This window comes from Lampetra fluviatilis, chromosome 64 (assembly GCF_964198595.1).
Source record: "Lampetra fluviatilis chromosome 64, kcLamFluv1.1, whole genome shotgun sequence".
Lineage (NCBI taxonomy): Eukaryota > Metazoa > Chordata > Hyperoartia > Petromyzontiformes > Petromyzontidae > Lampetra > Lampetra fluviatilis.
This window is the reverse complement of record NC_136338.1, coordinates 4,867,047-4,876,787: the sequence shown is the minus strand read 5'-3', so window position 1 is coordinate 4,876,787 and position 9,741 is coordinate 4,867,047.

Sequence of the window (9,741 nt, the reverse complement as noted above, 5' to 3'; positions counted from 1 at the left end):
CACCACAACAACACACCACACACACACCACAACAACACACAACAACACCACCACAACACACCCCAACAACACAACCCACAACACCACAACAACACACCACAACACAACACCACACACTCACACCACAACACTCACACCACAACACACACCACCACACAACACACACCCCACAACAACACACCCCACAACAACACACCACACACACACACCACAACACCCCACAACAACACCACAACACACCCCACAACACCCCAACACCACCACAACACACAACAACACACCACTCCACACACCACCACACCAACACACCCCACAACACCACCACAACAACACCACACACTCACACCACACACACACCACACAACACACACACAACATACACACACAACACACACACACAACACACACAACACCACAACACCACACACCACACCACAACAACACACCACACACACACCACCACACACCACACCACAACAACACACCCCACAACAACACACCACACACAACACACACAACGCACACCACACACAACATACACAACACACACACACAACACCACCACACCACAACACACCACCACACCACAACACACCACAACACACCACCACACCACAACACACCACAACACACAACAACACACCACAACACACAACAACACACAACAACACACCACCACACCACAACACCACACACCACAACAACACACCCCACAACAACACACCACACACAACACACACACAACATACACACACAACACACACCACAACAACACACCCCACAACAACACACCACACACACACACACACCAACACACCACACACACCCCACCACACCCCACAACACACACACACCACCACCACACCACAACACACAACACCACCACAACAACAACAGCCTTACCCGACGTGTCTCCTGCAGCTCAAGAAGGATGAGGCCCCCTCCCCCCGACTTGCTCACAGCGGCCGATGACGACACAAATCTCGACTCTTCGATTTGAGATCGATAATAACCGCAGAGAGACACCGACTTTGAGTCACGAAATCTCAACTAGCCACATCACCATCATCACCATCACATCACCATCATCATCAAAACACCATCATCACCACATCATTATCATCATCACCACAACACCATCATCATCACAACACCATCATCAAAACACTATCATCACTACATCGTTATCACCATGATCATCATCATCACCACACCATTATCATCATCACCACAACACCATCATCATCACCACAACATCATCAGCAGCCACATCGTCATCATCACAACATCATCAGCAACATCATCATCATCAGCCACATCATCGTCACACCACCACCATCAGCCACATCATCATCGTCATCATCGCAACACCACCACCGCTCTCCCCATCACTCTCTCCCCATCACTCTCTCCACTCTCCTCTCTCTCCACTCTCCCGTGTCTCTCTCTCTCTTTTACGATGAGAGGAAACAAAACGATGATCGGTGTAGTCGGCACTTTCCTTCGTCTCCACTCTCCACTCTCTCCACTCTCCCCTACGCTCTCTCCACCCTCTCTCTTTCCTCTCCCTCCACTCTCTCCCCTCCACTCTCTCTCCTCTCCCTCCACTCTCCCCTCCTCTCTCTCCTCTCCCCTCCACCCTCTCTCCACTCTCCCCTACGCTCTCTCCACCCTCTCTCTCTCCTCTCCCTCCACTCTCCCCTCCACTCTCTCCACCCTCTCTCCACCCTCTCCTCTCTCTCCACTCTCCCCTCTCTCCACTCTCTCTCCTCTCTCTCCACTCTCTCCCTCCACTCTCTCTCCTCTCTCCCCACTCTCTCCCTCCCCTCTCTCCTCTCTCTCTCTTTCCTCTCCCTCCACTCTCCCCTCTCTCCACTCTCTCCTCCCTCTCTCCACTCTCTCTCCTCCCTCTCCTCTCTCTCCCCTCTCTCCTCTCTCTCTCTCTTTCCTCTCCCTCCACTCTCTCCTCTCTCTCCACGCTCTCCCCAATCTCCACTCTCTCCCCTCCACTCTCTCCTATCTCCCCTCCACTCTCTCTCCTCCCCCTCTCCTCTCTCTCCACGCTCTCCCCACTCTCTCCTCCCTCTCTCTTTCCTCTCCCTCCACTCTCTCCTCTCTCCCCTCCACTCTCTTCCCTCTCCCTCCTCTCTCCCCACGCTCTCCCCACTCTCTCCTCCCTCTCTCTTTCCTCTCCCTCCACCCGCTCTCTCAATCCCCAGCTCAGCACTTCCACAAATCCCTGCCTCCTGTTGCCAGAGATGAGGATAGGAAACCCTCTGGGCGACAAGAACAATCTGGTGATCTTATTATCGTGGCTTTTGTCTCTCTATCTATCTATTTTACTTTATCTCCCTCTATCTCTCTATCTTCGATATATCTGTCTCCTTATTTATCTCACCCTTTCGGCTGAAAATTGTTGTACATTTTGCTTGGGTAAGGGTGTGTGGGTGGTCTGATCTCATCCCGTGATCAATAATTCACCGGTCAACACACTTTTTCTGGCATGAGGTATTCCAACGGCTTTAAGGTAATTTTGGGGTGCTGATTCCAAATCTGGCATCGGTTTTTGTCTATCACATCAGGTTTTTGAGATATCAAATATTGCATTTTAAATAAAAACTGCGGAAGAAAAATATTAAATAAATGTGGATATCTACATAAACTGATATCATAAACACACTATCCTAAAAATACAGCACCATATTTTAACACCAAAGCAGTCACTGACTCGCAACAACAACTTGCAATCATAAGTGACAGAGTTAATTTCGGGTAAAATCAATGAAAATGGGGTATGCCGATAGCATAAAATGAAATGTGATGGAGAAAATTTGAAATCAGATTTAGAATCAGCATCCTGAAATTAGTCTAGAACAGCTGCAAAAGTCCAGGCCAGAAAAAAAATGTTTTTGTTGTTGACCAGTGTTATTGATCAGGGTGACTCACCGATTATTGATCAGGGAGACTCACCGATTATTGATCAGGGAGACTCACCGATTATTGATCAGGGAGACTCACCGATTATTGATCAAGGAGATTTTTTTGTTGACCAGTGTTATTGATCAGGGTGACTCGCCGATTATTGATCAGGGAGACTCACCGATTATTGATCAAGGAGATTTTTTTGTTGACCAGTGTTATTGATCAGGGTGACTCGCCGATTATTGATCAGGGAGACTCACCGATTATTGATCAAGGAGATGTTTTTGTTGACCAGTGTTATTGATCAGGGTGACTCGCCGATTATTGATCAGGGAGACTCACCGATTATTGATCAAGGAGATTTTTTTGTTGACCAGTGTTATTGATCAGGGTGACTCGCCGATTATTGATCAGGGAGACTCACCGATTATTGATCAAGGAGATTTTTTTGTTGACCAGTGTTATTGATCAGGGTGACTCGCCGATTATTGATCAGGGAGACTCACCGATTATTGATCAAGGAGATGTTTTTGTTGACCAGTGTTATTGATCAGGGTGACTCGCCGATTATTGATCAGGGAGACTCACCGATTATTGATCAAGGAGATTTTTTTGTTGACCAGTGTTATTGATCAGGGTGACTCGCCGATTATTGATCAGGGAGACTCACCGATTATTGATCAAGGATATTTTTTTGTTGATCAGTGTTATTTTTCTACCTACGTGATTTTACCGAAAGAACCACATCAAGATATACAAAGCTGTCAACTCCTTATCAGTGCCCCTACCCTGTGACAGACCAATTCAGACCTGACTGGTCACCCCGTGTCCCTTACGAATCTCAACGTTCATCCTACGACGTCCCATCACAAGGAGAGGAACACAAACAAGTAGACAAACACAAACTGTGTGTGTGTGTGCGTGTGTGTGCGTGTGTGTGTGTGCGTGTGTGTGCGTGTGTGTGTGTGTGTGTGCGTGTGTGTGTGTGCGTGCGCGTGTGTGCGTGTGTGTGTGTGTGCGTGTGTGCGCGCGTGTGCGTGCGTGTGTGCGTGCGTGTGCGTGTGTGCGTGTGTGCGCGTGTGTGCGTGCGTGTGTGTGCGTGTGTGTGTGCGTGCCTGCGTGTGTGCGTGTGTGTGTGCGTGCGTGTGTGCGTGCGTGTGTGTGTGCGTGTGTGCGGAGCACCGGGTGGCTAAAGCACAGCAAGTTGGCACAGTAGGGGGCACAGGTGGTGCATCAGCCACTCATCTCGGTCATCTCAGTCAGTCGACCCGTGGCACCTACTGGGTCTGCCCCGTGACCTCCTGCCAGCGGGCGTTCGACACTTCACGTGGCTTCAAGGTGCACATGGCCTGGCACAAGCGTCGTGGTGACGTCACCGCCACTTAGTGGCGAATGGCCGTTGTTGTTGTTGTGCGTGCGTCACACACACTCAGTCGGAGGCGAGGTAGACGCAGGAGGCACCGTCTTCCCCTTCGTCATGTTCACTCCACCAACACCTGCGGCCCCGTTTCCCCCCCTCTCTCTCGCGACCACGCGGCCGCACGGCTCAGACACCACCCTGACCGCGTTGCACCGGCGGCGTCGACCGGGACGGCCAACTGCTGCACGGCCGCGCGACGATCGGGCGAAGGCGACAGCGACGACAGCGACGACTCCACTCCCAGAACCGACAGCCCGGAGCTCCCCGCTCTCCGCTGCTTTTATTCCCCTCGGCGTGGCTTGGCTCCGCCCCCGCCAACCGCTGCTCGGCCGCGCGACGATCGGGCGAAAGCGGCGGCGACGACAGCGATGACGAGACGACTCCACTCCCAGAACCGACAGCCCGGAGCTCCCCGCACTCCGTTGCTTTTATTTCCCTCGGCGCGGCTTGGCTCCACCCCCGCCAACCGCTGCACGGCCGCGCGACGATCGGGCGAAGGCCGCGGCGACGACAGCGACAACGATGACGACTCCACTCCCAGAACCGACAGCCTGGAGCTCCCCGCTCTCCGCTGCTTTTATTCCCCTCGGCGCGGCTTGGCTCCGCCCCCACCAACCGCTGCTCGGCCGCGTGACGTTCGGGCGAAGACCGCGGCGACGACAGTGACGACGGCGACGACTCCACTCCCAGAACCGACAGCCCGGAGCTCCCCGCTCTCCGCTGCTTTTATTCCCCTCGGCGTGGCTTGGCTCCGCCCTCGCCAACCGCTGCTCGGCCGCGCGATGATCGGGCGAAGGCGGCGGCGACGACAGCGACGACGGTGACGACTCCACTCCCAGAACCGGCAGCCCGGAGCTCCCCGCTCTCCGCTGCTTTTATTCCCCTCGGCGCGGCAAGGGCGAAGGAACCCTCTAGAGGGTTCCCTTCTCGAACCCTCTAGAGGGCTCCAGGGGCCTCCCGGTAAGGTAGGGGTGCGGAATCTTTTTTCTGCCAAGGGCCATTTGGATATTTATAACATCATTCGCGGGCCATACAAAGTTATCAACTTCAAAATTAGCCCGTTATATTTGGTCAAACCTTTAATTAACTCGCCCCGAATGTGATGGCTGGTACTGCTTCTCTTTGGTGAGGCGTGTGATGTTAGCTGGTATTGATGATGCTGCTGCTCATCGCAACTGCTTTTCCAGGTTTGCTCCTAGATTTATTGAATTTCGAGTCCCGCCTGCGATTGCCTTGGCAGGGCCACACCAAATGATTTTGTAGGCCTTGTACGGCCCGCGGGCCGGACGTTCCCCACCCCAGCTGTCAGGTCTACCCTGAATCTTGCCCCAGTTCCTCCGCCCTGCCGGCACACACAGCCGTGTATGTGCTCAACGGCGTGTGCGCTAAGTGTCCACCTGCAGTTGCAGCTGCTGTACAGCAGTCTGCGCTGTGTCACTACACATTCACTACGACATTCACCATTACATAGCTGTCAACTCCTTATGGGTGCCCTAACTTATTACAGAACAATTCAGACCTTATTGGTCACCCCCCTTAAAAATCTCAATGTTCATCCTACAAAGTCCCATCACAAGGAGAGAAACACAAACAAATAGACTAACACATGATTTTTGCTAGTGTTAAAACGGTTTAATGCCATATGGAACTTAACTTAATTTCTCTGGACAAGAACACGGGGTAAACCTGTAATGGGTTAACAACTATGCATATATATCAGATGAATCGCACCAGATGTTTGCTACCAGATGTTAACTACCTCGCCGACCCTGAAGCCACGGTGGCTAGGAGATGTTAACTACCTCACCTGGTACGCAGGGGGTCGTGGGTTCGATCCCGACCCTGACAAAACGGTGGCCAGGAGAGGTTAACTACCTCGCCTGGTACCCAGGAGGTCGTGGGTTCGATCCTGACCCTGACAAAACAGTGGCTAGGAGATGTTAACTACCTCGCCTGGTACGCAGGAGGTCGTGGGATCGATCCCGACCCTGACGCCACAGTGGCTAGGAGATGTTAACTACCTCGCCTGGTACGCAGGAGGTCGTGGGATCGATCCCGACCCTGACACCACAGTGGCTAGGAGATGTTAACTACCTCGCCTGGTACCCAGGAGGTCGTGGGTTCGATCCCGACCCTGACCCCTTAGTCAATGAAGTTGTTCTGATTGACAAGATGCTTTGACATGAAGTTAGACAAATCTGGTCTCACACAAAAGACAAAGATCCCCCCCGACCCCCCGTGTAGAACGTGTTGTCTATGTTTATTTAAAGTTGCGCATTTTGATGTGACGTCACATTTTTCAACCCCCCTCCCCCCCACGTGACACATCGTCACAAATGTCTGACCCCCCCTAGGTGCGTGACGTCATTTATGGACGGCCCCTTGCCTGGTAAGCTAAAAATTGAATTTTTTAAATAGTTTATATTTGGAGTTGGCGTGTGTTTCTCTCTCTCCAGGTTCTCTGATACTGGTAGGAACGAAGTGAACCAGCCTACAATAGATTATATCGTCCGTCCGTCCGTCCGATGTCCGATTAGGTGTAGCAACATCGCCCCCTACTGCAAACACTTGGCAGGACCCTACAAAAACCTTTACACTCAGTGACGCTTTCCTGGCTAAACAAGTGTAACATTCCCTTATAATTCCCTGAGATAGTTTTTAATTAAAACATTTAAATTAAAAATTAACTCACAGCGGCCTAAAGCCTACAGCTAGGCCTAAAGCCTAGAACTAGGCCTCAAACTCTCCCTTCGTATCGTACCCCCGCGTGTGTGAAAGGGAGTTAATGTTTAACAATGTTACATTCCCTTATGTTTTTAAATAGAAACATTTAAATTTAAAGCTTTTACATTAATAATTAAAACATTTAAATTAAAAATTTACTCACAGCGGCCTAAAGCCTACAGCTAGGCCTAAAGCCTAGAACTAGGCCTCAAACTCTCCCTTCGTATCGTCCGATTAGGTGTAGCAACATTGCCCCCTACTGCAAACACTTGGCAGGACCCTACAAAAACCTTTACACTCAGTGAGGCTTTCCTGGCTAAACAAGTGTAATAATACATTATGTTTCTATTCTTTGGTTATTCGTTCCTACCAGCCCACCCCGCAGGGACCTGTTTATTTTTCCCCCCTCCACATTTAGAATCGACATCACGCGTTTAGGAGTCTGATGCTATAAATGTTCACGTGGTGATGATGATGATGAGCCACTTTGTTTAGCTTGCTATCAGTTGTGAGAGGCTGGTCGCATCCGAAAATAACAAAATAGGAGCCCAGTAGGGCCTGAGATGGTCAGATAAAAATAGCAGTCTTTTAAAAACAGTCTATATTTGGAGTTTGAGTCTCTCTCTCTTTCTCCTTTTTTATGATACGCTTTTATTTAACTCACTCTGTTGTTGTTGTCGTTGTTGTTGTATCCTCAAAGCTTGTAACTCAATTTAACCCACTTACCAATGTGGTATTGACTGCAAACTTGGTATAGTTATGTCACACTGATGACAAAACTATATTCTATCATAAAAAATAAAAATTGTATACGATATGTTTACACGCTTTCTATGAACTCACTCTGTTGTTGTCGTTGTTGTATTCTCAAATCTTGTAACTCAATTTTAACACACTTCCCAACGTGGTATCGACTGCAAACGTATTATAGTTATGTCACACTGATGACTTAAAACTATATTCTATCATAAAAAAAAATTGCATACGATATTTTTATACGCGTTCTATGAACTCACTCTGTTGTTGTATCCTCAAATCTTGTAACTCAATTTTAACACACTTCCCAATGTGCTATCGACTGCAAACTTGGTATACTTTTGTCAAACTGATGACAATACTATGTTCTATCATAAAAATATAAAAGAAGTATTTTAAACAATTTTTTGTATATGTTATGTTTATTCTTGGGTCTAATTGTCCACGCTCAACTGACGTTGGCTGTGATTGGCCACGGTCCCTGACGTCATGGCAAGCTTCGGAGCCACTTCCTGGAGTCGTGGAGTTCTGCCATTACTAGTACTGTACAACTTCTTGGTTCTTTCGGTAAAGTCACGTAGAATGTAAACAATAAACATAATAAAATAAAACAATAAAATAATTCTCACGACGTTTCGGCCACAACCCAAGCAGCCGTCATCAGGTGAAGACCAGGTCTTTTTTGTTTCCATTCTACGTGACTTTACCGAAAGAACCACGAAGATGAATCCCTGCAGTCACGAAAGCTTTAAATCGAAATTATTTTATTAAGTTTTATTTTTATTATTTAATTATTTCCATTCTACGTGACTTTACCGAAAGAACCAAGAAGATGAATCCCCGCAGTCACGAAAGCTTTACATCGAAATTTAGTACGGTACATTTCATTAAAGCGAGTTTTTACAAAAGTTTATTTTAAATATGACTTATTCTCCGGTCTTTCCCCTCCACATTTAGAATCAACATCACGTCCATAAATGACGTCACGCACCTAGGGGGGGGCGGTCAAACATTTGTGACAATGTGTGGCGAAGGGGGGGGGGGGTTTGAGAAATGTGACGTCACATCAAAATGCACAACTTTATAAATAAATATAGACAACACGTTCTACTTAATTAAATATACTTTTTAATGAATGTTTTCTCCTACAACATCAGAGTGCAGCGCCACATTAAATACGCACTACACAATGACAATAGTTTAAAGCGATTTGAAGCATGTTTTATTTTCAAAATGGAAATATGGTTTTGGGATGGGGGGGGGCAGAGCTTTGTGACGTCATATTTGAGGGGGGGGTCTGATTTTTTGTGACGTCATATGACGAAGGGGGGGGGGTCAAAAATCGTCAAAAATAGCATGACGTCATTTAGGGACGGACCCTAATTATAACGCGATAAAAATCAAGGTTTTTTTGTATTTACCCAGAGGTAAAAACCCTCCGTAACCTGGCATCGGTTATTCAGGGGGGCGGGGCATGCGACGTCTCCCCTCTCAGGAATGGTCGAGACGTGGTCACGTGTCATGGGGGGGGGTTTGAGAGGCGATGAGAAAACGTAGAGCGTATGGGCTGACACGTCAAGGGGGGTGAATCTATACCCGTTGCCAGAGCAGAGGTTTTTTGTTGTTTAAAAAAACCTCTCTAGTGGTTCTAAAATGTGGAAGTGAAATGACAATTTGATGTTTACATGTAGCATGTTGCGTGTATGTTGTATGTCTGCACGTTGAACTTCTTTCGCGCCGTCGCTAATCGGGTGGCAGAGCGTTCCAGACGGCCGCATCATCAATATCACCACCAACAACATCACCACCATCAACATCACCACCATCAACATCATCAACATCACCACCATCGCCATCAACAACATCACCACCACCATCAACATCATCACCACCATCACCATCACCACCATCAACATCAT